The following is a 16,153-nucleotide window of genomic DNA, read 5'->3' as shown; positions in this document are numbered from 1 at the left end:
TAAGTTCACAGATTGCTAACAGGAAGTGGAAGTTAAGTTACAATTTAGCTTTTGTACCTTAGTTTATATAAATTGCCAGCACAAAACCAGTAAAATAGCTATAGCTATGTTGAAACTACATTTTGATTGTTTTATTCTTCATCTCTTTACTTCTGAGTGTTATTGATTTTGACCCAATTGCCACCATTGTATATAAATTTTTAAGTATTACATAAGTTTTTTAAATGCAAAACTACTTCATAACATATTTCATATAAATTGTTGATAAGTACCTTATCAGTTTATAACATTTTATAATTAATCATTAATATATCAAATTACATTATTGTTTATATATTATTATATTAAGGATGATCCATTTCCAGGTTCCCTACTTTTTTAAAGAAAAACACATAGACTTCAAATTTAATGGGGAATATTTATTATAATTTGAAAGTACATTCTCTGGCATTTAATTTTTGAAGCTTATCTCTTTCAAATGTTGGCCACGACTACATCCCAGTTGGACCATCCGTTGAGTCCAATTTTCGATGATCCAAGGCCTGAATCGGAAAAGAATTATCCACATTGACTTTAAGATTTTACCAATCAATCGGCTCAAAATGAGAAATTATCTGCTCACCGAAGTATCCTCTCAATAAATACACTGATTGATGCGATGTGTCGGAAGTGGCGCCGCCTTGTTGAAATTATGAGCTTCAATTTCAGGCATGTAATGTTCGCTTATAACAACGCATTAACGATCGCCAACAACAGTTTCGTTCTCAACGGCATAATTTTGAAGAAATATAGGCCGATGCTTTCACCGGCCCACAAACCACACAGACTGTAGTTTTTTCTGGATAAGAGGCAGCTCGTGAATCTCTTCAGGTTTCTCTTCGTTCTAAATGAGATAATTTTGCTTGTTTACATACTCTTTGACACAAAAGTGGGACTCATCGCCGAACAAAAATGTACTCGAAAACCTCGGATCTTCGAACTTTTCAGAAGCCCATAGAGTGAAGCGAGGTCACTTGGGAAGGTCGAGCGGCTTCAGTTCTTGCACAAGCTATATTTTGTAGGATCTCGATGTAAAATGCGCCAAATTCGAGTTGCGACGAATCTACTCTCCACCATCTTTGTGTGCACTCTCGGCTACCGCTTTATATTTTCTTCACTGCATGCTGGAGCTGATTTATTCGGTCGAATATTATATAGTGTTACGAATATTACACTCAGTAGACCGATTATGTTGACCATGTTGGACTTGATTTTTCGAAACAAAGTTGAACGATTTGTAAAGCTTAACACGACTCACGCGGATCTGTCAAAAGCGGGCCATTGAAAAAAGTACCTCTATTTGGATCACCTGTTATTAAATTTGTATTAAAATACCTAAATGTATATATAATTGCCCTTGACATATGTAGGTAAAATTTATAACGTTGGAAAGACGTGCAATAGTGCATAATGTTCGATTTGCTCAATGTTATTTCTCTTTTGCGCGTTATACTTAGCACAGTCGCTCTTCCTTATAAGTTGCAAATACACGCACAGAAAGAGATTAGTACAGCAATTACCGTGAATCGCGATGTAACTAGAACTGATATGTTGCCGTTATATTAACGACTGTAGATAGTTTCTGCAGTACATTGTTGATATGTACGTAAGTGGCTAAATGAGCCTTATGCCGGTATTCTGCGAGCAGTCTCAAGTCTCTAATAGAGACGAATCTGTGGTGAAATCTATTTTGTGATTGTTTGGTATTCTGGCGAGTTTGTCTCAACTCTAATTGAGCAATATCAGTCTCTAACTTGTTATATGCTTTACACCAGGTCACAGAAAAACAAGAGCAAAATAATGGCTGATGAAGTTGGACTAATTTATCTAATGATGAAAAAACGAGAGGAGGAAAAGAGGTAATATTTATAATTTTGCAATAATGGATAACAAGGTGCATATCTTCTAGCTACATTCGCAGACGCAATCTGACTGTTTTGCGAAACAAAGAAAATCCGCTTTCATACGAAGAGAACACATTTAGGAAATTCTTCCGATTTCCAAAATCTTTGTGTTGGGATCTCATTCATCAACTCAAGCCGTAAGACCAACAGCAAACAACGATTCCATTTGAAAATCGGGTGAGTTACATTTTAACCTTAAAGAAACAGTATGTCTTCATGCAATCAAATTTCTCTAGTTTATTTCAGTTCTATATTTTTTATGCAATGGCTCATACCAGTGTTGCGTGGGAAATGCATATTTCGCGGTGATGAGCCAACCCACCATTTCCGGTAGTATCGAATATATTTGTAAATTGGTGGTGGAGCGTAAACACGGCTAAGTGCGTTTTCCTAATTCTATTGAAGAATACAATAGAATTAAGACTGGGTAAGTTGTAATCCCATTTAAAAGAAAATAAATCGCGATACAACAATTTTATTCCAGATTTTATTCGAAATTTGGAATAAAGGGTGTAATTGGAGCAATTGATTGCACTCATGTTGGCATAATTGCACTTGCCTTGTCAAACACAGTTGTACCGCATGATTATATGAACAGAAAAGGTTATTATAGCATTAATGTTGAAGCGGTAAGTATTATGTTCAATAACTAATTAATAAGTAATTAATAACTAATTTTCACAATAGGTTTGTGACGACGAACTAATTTTCCGGCACGTGAATGCAAAATTTCTCGGCTCATGTCATGACTCCGGTATATGGACTACTTTGCCAGCAAGGATAAAGCTTATAAGAGAACACTCTGATGGAGCTTTTAAATGGCTTTTGGGTGATTCGGGATATCCATTGGAGCCATGGCTTCTTACACCGGTGACAAATCCTGAAAACCCAAATGAACAATAGGCAAGAAACACGATTGAAAGAGCATTTGGAGTTTTAAAACCACGCTTTTGTTGCATTTCAAAAGAGAGTACATTGCAGTATAAACATTCAAAAGCTGCATTATTTGTATATACTTGTACAATATTTCACAATATATTACAAAAACGTGGCATTTTTATAGATGAAACCGAAATATTGACAGATCGATCACATCCTGAAAATGTGGTAGCAATCTCTGAAATCCATTCCTGGGAGTATTACACTCGAGGCAGGGCAGCACGTCAAAGATGCATTAACACATTAGATAATTCAAATTCTACCAATATATACTTCAAACCAAACTTCATTTATTTCATTTATAAAATAAATAAACATAACAATAAAAAATTCTTATATACATAAAAATCCACATTTTTCACTTTCACTTTTTTGTACAAAAAACATAACAATAAAATAATTCATATATATAGTACATAAAAAGGAACATTTTTAATTTTCACTTTTTTGTACAAAAAACATAACAATAAAATAATTCATATATACATAAAACGGAATATTTTTAATTTTCACTTTTTTGTACAAAAAACATCACAATAAAATAATTCATATATACATAAAAGGGAACATTTTTAATTTGAACTTTTTTGTACAAAAAACATAACAATAAAATAATACATATATACATAAAAAAGCACATTTTTCACTTTCATTTTTTTGTACAAATCTTCTGTGTTTTTTACAATGGTCTGAGCAAGCGCCACCATCGCTGCCGCTAAATTATTAATAGATTCCGTGTGTTTGTTAATGAAATCTAATGTTTGAATCCGGAAAGTCTCTCCTCCTCGGCTTTTTCTTTCATCAAATCCATGTAATTCCTGAACATTTCGTCCGTCGTAATTTTGTTTGGTACGGGACCATGACGGAGTGCAGTCATTGGACGCATCCGAAGTCGTCATCAGGGGTGATGGTGCAGCTGTGAAAACTACTTCTTCCTAAATTAGAAAAAGAAAAAACAATGATAAATTCTGCATACTCGTATTGGTCTTTCTTGCTGTTCTTACCTATGTGCCAGTGGCTGGTATGTACATCAGCCAACCCATCAACCGCAATTGACCCCAACGTATCCAATGCTCTCTGCTCCGTTTCAGAGAGCTCAATTGTTGAGCTGTGACCGCCACCTGTCACTAGCTTGTGCGCCTTGGATCTCCTTGCACGTGACCGTATATGATTTTTCCATTGGCTCAGATTCTGTCAAACAAAGGACATGATGGAGTTCCGGATGGGCCCCTTTAGGCCATTTAATTGTACAGAGAGTTTCGCCCAAAGCTCCTCAACCCTTTTCGGCCGCGATGGGTCGTTTTTATGCAACTTTATTTCAGGATGAACCCGCACAAAGTTCAGATAGCACTCGATTTGCTCCTTCGAGGTGCGCAACGCTTTATTATGATCTGTAAAAAAGACACATTTTACATATACTATAATTGTTTAATCCAAACAAATACTCCTCTGCATTACTCCCACAAATTACATAAAGTAATAGAGGCGCAATGCAGAGGAGTATCAACCGCCCCAACTTCACGCAACAGGCGAAAAAAGAGACAAAAAAGAAGACGATTTTCCCGCGCTTTTGACAAAAAGGTTATTATTATCCCGCCAACACAGCAATCAAGCACAAGTGAAAGTACAAGCGAATACGGAATCAAACCGAAGTGAGACATTCTACTCAGTGAACATATTAAAACGTTTTGAAACAAAGTGATAAAACAATTACTAGTGCACATTATACTAAAAGAGGTCAACATTATCTTAAATTTCTAAATAAAACAATACGGACACAACACAGGAATCCACACAAAATCAATCGGCAATAACCTACAGCGAAGGAATAAGCCCAGCACACAAAACGGATTAGTATATCTGAACTCGTAACAATATGTATGTATATTAACATTGAATTCTAACACTATATATACAAAATACCTTTTAATTATTCGCAATCGGCCCCATACGTCGACATACCCCGACATTTTTGGTCCTATCGAGCCGCGATAATTAAAAGAAAAAGTCTTCGTGGGAATTTTAACAACAACATTATCGTTCGAACTCCACAACCCAACCTGAAGGTATTAAAAGAGTGCACCCAACAAACAAAAACCCTGTACGCTGAAGCAACAGATACCCCAACAAGTAATTAAAAACAAAAACGAACCAAACTTAATCAAAAGCGGAAAAAATTTGTAAGTGCGACCCATATATTTTTCAATATAATAATACAATATAAAGTGCAAATCATATTTGTTAAAAAACACCCAATTGTCAAATTGTGTCCCTAAGAAGACTTAAGCATAATTTATTGGTTTTATTGGGTTGACAAAAATTTGATTTGCACTATTTAATATTTACCAAAGAGAAGAAGTGCAATAATAAAATATATGCATATATTTTGCCGTCCGCTATTGCATTCTTCTTGTTGAACTAAAATTACATATATACTTAAATAAATATACACCCGCTACGTACCTACATACGAATAGCGCACCCATTCGCTTATATTTGTTGGTGACGAAAATTGCTGGCGAACAGCACGTCAAAAGACAAATACCCAGTAGGAAATTAAAAAGGTGACCCAGTAGGAAAAAGTGCAAAACCCTGCAAAATTTAATTTATCGATTTTTTTCTACGAATCATCGGAAATTTAATAATTTCATATAAATATTAACAATCGGACACCATCGAGATAAAAGCGACAAAATTAATTTGAAATTTTACAAAATAAATAAATCATTAAAGAAAAAGTTTTTCAAAGTTTGTTTTATTACATTTTCGTAACTCTACGCGATTTATTTTTCTCATTCAACCCAAATATTAAATATATCTTACCGAAAAGTGGAAATGGAAGATTTTAAAATTACAACAACAGATTTGATTGAATTCGTGGAAGACCATCTTCAGACACAATGTGAAGATGAATCGGTCTATACCCTAGAAATTAAAAGGGTCGAACTAAATTCGCTTTATGAAAAAGCAAAGCGCTCATACGATGCGATCAGTAGAATTTCTCGCGAAAGTCATGAAACAATCGATTTCATTGAAGTGAAAGAAAAATATCAAAAAAGTTATCGAATTTACCTCTCTTGCTTAGCTTCCATCGACGAAGATGTAGATACGCGTAAAACACAGGTGTCAACCCAACCCATTAAGGAAAGGACTTCAGAAGCCACGATGATGGATTTCGCCCCTGCAGTTCACCTTCCACCATGCGACACCGACATTTTTACGGAGATTATACAACTTGGCCCACCTTTCGGGATATGTTTACAGCTCTGTATATCCGTAACCCAAGTATTAGTAATGTTGAAAGACTCTTTCACCTTACTCAGAAGACCCGAGGAGAAGCAAGAGAGGTTATTCAAAACGCACCCTTAACAAATGATAGTTTCATACTTGCCTGGAAAAATTTAGTCGACCAATACGAAAATAAGAGGTTGCAGGCACAATTAAAGACCCTTTTTAACCTACCCCAAGTAACTCAAAAAACAGGTTGTGCTATAAAAGGCTTACAACGTTCGGTTAATAACGTTTTAACCAATTTACACAATCTTGAGATTGACACAACTAGCTGGGATCCGATATTGATATATCTTTGTAGTTCAAATCTACCTAAGCAAACTCTCGAAACTTTTGAATGTACCCTAGCAGATAATTCAGATATACCGACGTGGTCAAATTTCGACAGTTTTTTAATGCACAAATACAAAACTCTCGAATCTGTTGGAAATTTCAAAGCTTCAGTAGCAAAATTACCCCCATTCCACACCGGTACAGTTAAACGAACAGATGAAAAGAAATACAACACTTTTCATGCAAACGTGGCTGAAACGCCAATTGCTAGACCCTCTAACACCCAAAGGAATAATAATTTCAACTTTACTCAAAATAATATAGATACAGAAAGCAAAAAGCAGCACTCTATTCGAGAATGTCCCAAATTTCTCGCAATGAATGTAGAGACACGTATCTCCACAATCAAAAAATATGATTATTGCTATAACTGCTTGGCCATTTCACATAGCTACAAGAACTGCGTGAGTAAATTCTGGTGTCGTAAGTGTCACAAAAAACACAATACTCTGATACACAGAGAATCCAGCTTTCGACCTGAATCCACTCCGGAAATACCAAACGTCACTAGTTCGAACCCTGAAAACGCTTCAAGTACCGCACTACCCACCCAAAGCACAAATACAAATCGGCAATCCTACACAGCAACTATACAGTCCACAAAATCATCAACCCAACACCCACCCAACCCAAGTAGGAAGCAGATATTACTCGGTACTGCAATAGTTCAAATAGAACATAATGGCCAGCGATATTCCGCGAGAGCTTTTATTGATTCAGGATCGGAAGCCACATTTATATCTCGAAGACTTCAAAGAAGTTTGGATATACTCACCCACTCTGTATCAGCCCAAGTGACCGGACTAAACAATGCAGTTTCAGCAACACCAACGAATATTTGTGAAATCACGCTTTGCTCACCCTTAAACACAAATTATAGGGTATCAGCACAGGCATTTATACTAAATAGCCTAACTGATAATTTACCCTCATACCCTTTGGATCCAAAGCAGTGTCTTAAAAATCTTGGATTAACTTTAGCAGGCACCCAATTTTACAAACCCAGACCCGTGGATATATTAATCGGTAGTGATATCTATCCAAGTATTTTACTCAATGGAGTAAAGCGAAACATACTAGGTTCACTCTTAGCTCAAGAGACAGAATTCGGATGGATATTGTCCGGACCCATCACCTAACCCACCAAAAATTCCGCCATAGTATCATTTCACAATAAAGTGAACCCCGAGAATCTATTCACACGTTTTTGAGAGGTGGAGGAAGTCCCAAAGGAATCCGTAGTTTCCAAATCGGACCAAATTTGTGAGGAAATTTTCCAAAAAAACTACCAGTCGATGGGCGCTATACAGTAACCCTACCCTTCAAAGAACAACGACAACGACAATATTGATATCGGATACTCTAGACATATAGCGTTGGCCCAATTCCTCAGAAATGAACGAGCTTTACTTAAAAAACCCGAAGTGAAAGCAGAATATGACAAAGCAATTATGGAATATTTGGAACTCGGACAAATGAAGAAAATAGAATATGACCCTTCTGTTAAAGCGACCCAATATTACTTACCACACCACGCAGTCATTAAACCCGATCGTATAACCACGAAATTGCGAGTGGTATTTAATGCATCTTGCCCCACGTCAAATAACAAAAGCTTAAATGACGTTTTACATATCGGGCCTACTTTACAGAAAGACCTTGTCATTCTGATCACAAATTGGCGACTCTTCCAATTCGTTTTTAATGCGGATATTCAGAAAATGTACCGGCAAATACTCGTAGACCCTAACCACACTCGGTACCAAAGGATATTATTTAGGAAGTCCCCGGAAGACACAATAGAAGACTTCGAATTGCAAACCGTCACGTTCGGCATAAATTGTGCGCCGTATCTAGCGATCCGTACCCTCATGAAGCTAGCTGATGATATAGAAGAAACCCACCCATTAGCAGCCAAAACACTTCGCCAGGAAATGTATGTAGACGATGTTTTAGCTGGAACACATGACCTGACCACGGCAAAGCCAGCACGAGATGAACTCATTTCCGCTCTGAAGTCCCCAGGATTCGCTCTGCGAAAATGGACCTCCAATGACCCACACATTCTGAAAAGACTTTTAGAGACGGAAACACTCAACCTTTCGGAATCCGAGAACACCAAAACCCTGGGCATTCGATGGAACTCCAAAAAGGATGCATTTTTCTTCCTCGTTAACCCAATAGAGAAAAAACCCGCACACACCAAACGTCAAGTTTTATCAGCCATAGCAAAATTGTTTGACCCAGCCGGTTGGCTTAGTCCAATAATAATCACGGCAAAAATAATTATGCAACAAATATGGCTAGATAAAACTGACTGGGATGAAAGCCTGAAGCCCCTCACCCTACATCGACGGAACAGCTTCGTAAAGGATTACGACAACATAAACAAAATTGAAATACCCAGATGGACCCATTTCAACCCAACAGCCACCATTGAATTCCAAGGTTTCTCTGATGCTTCAGAAAAAGCATATGCCGCGAGACTTTATATAAGGGTTTCAGTTGGACACAAAATATGGACAACTCTCTTAGTCTCAAAAACAAGAGTTGCTCCCATTAAAACCGTATCCCTACCCAGATTGGAACTCTGCGGAGCGGTTCTACTGGCTAACCTTGTTAACTCTACCCTATCCCAACTACACCTAACTCAATATAAAAATTATTTTTGGACTGACTCAACCATAGTTCTTGCTTGGTTAAACAAACCACCCTGTTCATGGACCACTTTCGTTTCTCATCGAGTAGCTGCAATCACCGAGAAAGTGGGAGTCGAAAATTGGAACGATGTGGAAAGCCAAGACAATCCCGCAGACTTAGAAAGCCGAGGATGTACACCCACCGATCTATTTAATTGCAACCTCTGATGGCATGGACCCCAACGGCTACAACATGAAAAGGAGCATTTTCCAGCATCGGAGAAAACATACAACACTACCGTGGAATTCAAACCCATTAAGACGTTTGCGATAACCACCCAAGAGGATATACTCGAAAGGTTTTCCTCATTCCTCAGAGCTATTCGCGTTATCGCTTACCTATTCAGGTTTTGCGCAAATTCCTCACCAAGGAGGCGAGAAATTGATTACTCAAACCACGAAATAACCCCGGAAGAGTTCAAGACAACCCGAATGAAGTTAATTATTCACACCCAAAAAACACATTTCCGAGAAGAATATGATGCATTGACCCGTAAAACCCAAATACATAAGAAAAGTTCATTATTGACTTTAAATCCATTCATTGACCCTAAAGGAGTTATGCGAAGTGACGGAAGATTAACCAATTCCGCAGCGCTATCATATAATGAGCACCACCCTATCTTATTACCTTATAATAGTCGTACAACAAAATTACTAACTCAATTTACCCATTTAGCAACGTTACACGGCTAGTTCTCCGACTCCTAAGGACAGAATTCTGGATACCCAAAGCAGAAGATGCTGATTAAAATAATAATACATCAATGCAAAACGTGCATCATACACAACAAGGCTCAACAAACCCAAATAATGGCAGCTCTTCAAAATGAACGAACCATCCTAACCCGGCCGTCTGCTGGACCCTATGACATCAAAAACTACACTCGGGGAACATGTCTAATCACCAAAGGATATATATGTGTATTTGTATGCTTCTCAACTAAAGCAATACATCTCGAACCCGTTAGCGATCTCACTACGCAAGCCTTCCTAGCAGCATTCTCCCGCGTCTTCTCGAGGCGTGGATGTCCCGCCAATCTTTATTCTGACAACGGAACAAACTTTATAGGAGCTTCACAGTTGCTAATGAAAGATCGGCGTGAATTATTACAGACACTTCGAACTCAAATCACATCTCTCCATAGCCATCAAAATATCTCATGGCACTTCAACCCACCAGGAGCTCCACATATGGGTGGATTATGGGAAGCAGGCGTAAAAAGTCTAAAAACCCACCTAAAAAAGATAGCAATATTACAAAAATTCACGTTTGAAGAATTTGCTACCCTATTGAACCGCATTGAAAGTTGTTTAAACTCTCGGCCAATAAGCCCCATAAGCGACGACTCATCAAACTTGGAACCTATAACTCCAGAACACTTCCTTATAGGTACCCCATTGTTAACCCCTGCCGAAACCAATTTAGAGGATGCAAACTTAAGCATCGTTAACAGATGGCAGAAACTAAAAATACTCTTCCAGCACATTTGCAAGAGATGGAAGGAAGAGTTCCTTAAGGAGCTACACAAACGATACAAATGGAAATATCCACAACGTAATGTTGAAGTTAACGACTTAGTCGTTATAAGAAATGAAAATATCTCACCCAACGAATGGAAGCTCGGTCGAATCCAAAAAGTCTTCCCCGGCTTAGACAATAAAACACGAGTGGTTTAAATCCGAACTGCTCAAGGCACAATAACCAGCCCCATCACAAAAATTGTGATATTAAATACAGAATACATAAAAGTTTTCTCTTCTTTTTTTAGTGAAATGGCCCCAACAATCACCAACTCACCCAAACCTCGTCGTATGAGCTCAACAATTACCATCCGGTCCCGTAGCGCAACCCGTAGCATTACACCGATTTCGGAAGACGACACGATGTCACGACGCATTCAACGTTTCAAGTCGACCCTTCCCACTATTCGTGAAGAAAAGGAATGCGATGATCGTACAACAAGAAAACCGATCTCACATCGTAGAAAACATTCATCATCCCGTCACGTCACATGGGAAACGTCATTCATCCCTACACGGACATCCGAGGCTATACCCGGCCAACGATGCAAATACTGTTGAGAAACATCCACTTGCGATAGAGACCCGGCTACCATCCTTACTGGCTAAGCAGACCCTATTACCCACACTGAAGATCCGTTTAAGATGCGATGGCGAATGGTATAAAGTTCGAGCCATTTTGAACCCTACCCTCAAAATTACAAATATAGCGGGCGAACTCGTTAAAAAATTAAAACTGCCAATTACATACCTCAACACTTATCGTATTTGTAGTATCAAAATTAGCTCAAATAATGACACAAAGTTTTGTCTGGAATGTAACGCAGTAATCACCCACAATTCACCCAAAAAACCCTATGGGAGAGACTTAAGTGACGATGTGCATATGCGCTTTGAACATTTAGTCCTCGCTGACCCTCAATTCCACAGCAACAAAGAGCTAACGTTGGAGATTGGAGCGGATCTATACCCTCAAATTATCAGAAGTGGACTCTTCAAACCCGATAATGATGCAGTGGTGGCGCAGAATACAGCATTTGGCTGAACCCTTACTGGCACCACCTAACCCTAAGTATACTGCTGATAAATGCTCAAAAAATTTCAATTTTCAATACCCAATCAATTACCCTATTAATACTAAAATTATTTCGCAGATTTTGCAAGGTGGCCAGGATGTTTAATCCAAACAAATACTCCTCTGAATTACTCCCACAAATTACATAAAGTAATAGAAGCGTAATGCAGAGGAATATCAACCGCCCCAACTGCACGCAACAGGCGAAAAAAGAGACAAAAAAGAAGACGATTTTCCCGCGCTTTTGACAAAAAGGTCATTATTATCCTGCCAACACAGCAATCAAGCACAAGTGAAAGTACAAGCGAATACGGAATCAAACCGAAGTGAGACATTCTACTCAGTGAACATATTAAAACGTTTTGAAACAAAGTGATAAAACAACTACTAGTGCACATTATACTAAAAGAGGTCAACATTATCTTAAATTTCTAAATAAAACAATACGGACACAACACAGGAATCCACACAAAATCAATCGGTAATAACCTACAGCGAAGGAATAAGCCCAGCACACAAAACGGATTAGTATATCTGAACTCGTAACAATATGTATGTATATTAACATTGAATTCTAACACTATATATACAAAATTAAGAACAATTAACCAATATTGGAAACACATACACACTCATATATTTATATATACACTATTAAACTCGAAATTTATAACGTGAAAACTAAACTAAATACCTTTTAATTATTCGCAATCGACCCATACGTCGACATACCGCGACAATAATAATCATAAAATAATGAGATTTATATTGTTTACAATTACTTACATTCCTTTTTCATTATTCTCAAATATAAGGATGAACACATGTGTTAATCGATAATTGTGTTGTTAAATTTTTTAATATTTACTTAACAATTGATGCAGATAAAATGCATATGTTAGGCATTTATTATAAACTATTTCAGTATTAGTTTTCAATAATTATACTGTGCAATTATTAAGAAGAAGTTTTACTGCTGAAATTTTATGAAAAAAACTAATTGCATGCAATCGTTTCATACATTACAATTGTGCACTTGCACTCATCTCTAATCAGCTAAACTAAACAGCTGATTGCTGCCCTTCTTTTCACCATTCTATTTGGTGAATATTTTTGAGACTGTATCTGCCAGATACCACGTTTTCCATACAAGCCCTTGATTTCGATCGTTCGGTTTGTATAGCAGCTATATGCTATAGTTAACCGATCTGAAAAATTTCTTTCGATATTACATTAATTCTATGAACAATAACTCATATCAAATTTCGTGAAGATATATCGTCAAATGAGGAAGTTTCCCATGCAAGCATTTGATTCCGATCGTTCGGTTTGTATAGCAGCTATATGCTATAGTAAGCCGATCTGAACAATTTCTTTGAATATTACAATATTATCTTAGAAAAAACCTGTGCCAAATTTTGTGAAGATACATTGTCAAAGGTGAGAGTTTTGCATACAAGAACTTGATTCCGATCCTTCAGTTTGTATGGCAGCTATATGTTATAGTGGTCCGATATCGGCAGTTCCGACAAATGAGCAAACAAAACTGAGGGACTAGTTCGTATATACACAGACGGACAGACCGACAGACAGACCGGCAGACAGGCAGACACACAGCCGGATGTGGCTAAATCGACTCAGCTCAACATGCTGATCATTTATATATGTATGTATATAGGGCTCCGACGCTTCCTTCTGGGTGTTACAAACTTCGTGGCGAATTTAATATACCCTGTTCAGGGTATAAAAAAACAAAGAACATACGGTCGAAACAAAACAAAAATTACAATTGGCAGAAAAAGCACATACAAACGTATTGGCATCTTTAATTGTTCACACATGCATACATATATTCAAAGACCAAGTCGGCACCTTTCCAGCAGGGCTGGGCATAGTGCACTAAAAAATAAATGCAATAAGGTTTCACTAGCACTACTTCTTCAGTGGTAGTTAAACAGCAAAATCCACTATCACTGAAAATTTAGTGATAGTGAAAAAAAAAATGCACTATCACTAAACCTTTAGTGATAGTGAAAAACAAATTGCACTATCACTAAACCTTTAGTGATAGTGAAAAACAAATTGCACTACCACTAAACCTTTAGTGATAGTGAAAACAACTTACACTACCACTAAATATTTAGTGATAGTGAAAACCTTTAGTGATAATAAACATTTTTCAGTAACATAACACTGTTTCTTGAAGGATAAAAATAAGATTATGTACATATGTATATGTATAAGCTGAAGCAGTATGAGGCAATATATTCAAAATAAACCATATATTTGAGTAGAGACTTCTAATTATGCCGCACCAAAATTAGGAACACATAATTCATTCTTTATTTGCTTTTTTTAATACCAACATTTCAAAATTACGGTCGGTGAGATTTTGCCTTGTCGATCGATTGACAATTCCAGCATGTAACATATGTACCTTTGCTAGCATAAGTGCTCATTAGAATTTTGCCACTTTGTTTTGTTACTCTTTCGCTTCAATGTACTTACAGTGAGGAGCAAAACAGAGAACATATTTGCTCTTTTCAGATATTAGCATTGATTTTCATGATACAATTTTTACCATAGGTTTTTTGAAAGTTTGATGATGATTTTTTTTTTCATATAACGTAAACATTTTAGAACATTTTTCATTGTTTTGTAATTATTTAACATGTCGTAGGTGTTGTGATATTTCTATTGGACAAAAAAGCAAACATGCATTCCTTTTTGCTCCCCAGTGTACATTTGAACATTCATACAAACATATGTATCGCATTACTACTGAGCTGCAGTGCCATTTTGAGACTGCCAAATCAAGTAGTCTGCACTTGACACCTAGAAATCATGTTTTATTTCGTTGGACTGGCTTAATGACAACGTTTAATTATACCGCCTATATACCAAGAAACATTTTTTATCAACAAACTAGTTGATAATTAATATCGGCCATAAAATATAATTTCAAATGTATTTAGTTAAAGCTCATGTTTCACTAAAGGTTAAGTGATAGTGCATTTTTTTCACTATCACTAAATATTTAGTGGTAGTGCAATTTGTTTTTCACTATCACTAAAGGTTTAGTGATAGTGCATTTTTTTTTCACTATCACTAAAGGTTTAGTGGTAGTGCAATTTGTTTTTCACTATCACTAAATTTTCAGTGATAATGGATTTTGCTGTTTAACTACCACTGAAGAAGTAGTGGTAGTGCAATTTAGTGGTAGTGCAAAAATGCCCAACCCTGCTTTCCAGCAATACCCCTTGCTCTTAAGCATATTACCATGTACACAAACACGCACATATCGTGCAGACTCATCTCCAAAGGTTATTTGTTGTTATCAGTGTACACTGAGAGAATTTCTTTTTTTCTCCTATTTTCACCTATTATAGGAACTAAATGTACGGAGATTCTAAGGAATCTAATTCAACACAATGCCTAAAAGTACAAAAAATTATTTCTGAAGAAAAGAGCCTATGTACACCCGCAGAAGCTACACGCTCAAAGCAAAGTGCTACAAAGCTAAAAGATATTTCATATTTCATCTTCACCGAATCAAGACAATTCCTAATCGGTATTAGAAATAAAAAAAGAAAATCTAGGCAATTTCTGAACACGTCTCCATGCTACGTATGACGCAATCGTTTAATCTGACGAATCAGATCTACCTGAACATTCTTAAATCCTCGGCTAACGCCAAATATGAAAAATGGTTAGACCAGTACGAAGAAACAAAACTATGATCTCTGATCAATTAAAACAAATAAAATCAATTGCACCTACACCGACAACCGAGAGTAGAGCTGCCACAAATATAAGCCCAAGAGGAAGGTCCAGGCATTCACCCTAAAGCCACCATGAGATACAGAAATATTTGATTGAGGTTATGAACAATGGCCTTCTTACTGGGACATGTTTACATAAACCATCCGAAATTATCACAAGCGCAAAAATTGTATCAACTCAGATACAAACCCAAAAATCAAGCAGGCGTAATAGTCAAACAGTTTGCTCTTAATGACGAAAATTTAAATTTCTTCTAAAAGTACGCTACGAAAATGAAAGAATATAGGTCGACCAACAAGTGACGATATTAATGAATTTACCAAAAATTCAGAAAGAGACAAATGAGGATTCATAAAACTTCAATCCACTGTTTCAAATTGTTTGTCGGTTCTATCGACACATAATATTCCCACATTCAATTGGGATCCCACACTGGTAAATATATGCACATCAGCATTACCAGAAATGCTTTTGTGGGAGCAATCGCTCTCAACACGACCTAAATCGAAGTTTCACTAGATCACAAGCTAGTAACAACAACAATGTAAACAGAAGCTTTTTTAAGA

General features: G+C 36.9%; 1 pseudogene; it reads left to right on the top strand.

Moving 5' to 3' along the window:
• The first annotated feature begins 601 nt into the window (after positions 1 to 601).
• LOC120781648 lies at positions 602 to 2,596 on the top strand (annotated as a pseudogene).
• Positions 2,597 to 16,153: the final 13,557 nt, after the last annotated feature.

The sequence above is a fragment of the Bactrocera tryoni genome, unplaced genomic scaffold (genome assembly GCF_016617805.1).
Source record: "Bactrocera tryoni isolate S06 unplaced genomic scaffold, CSIRO_BtryS06_freeze2 scaffold_7, whole genome shotgun sequence".
Taxonomy (NCBI): Eukaryota; Metazoa; Arthropoda; class Insecta; order Diptera; family Tephritidae; genus Bactrocera; species Bactrocera tryoni.
Note: the sequence above shows the minus strand (reverse complement) of the source record. Positions and strands in the feature narration are given on the sequence as shown.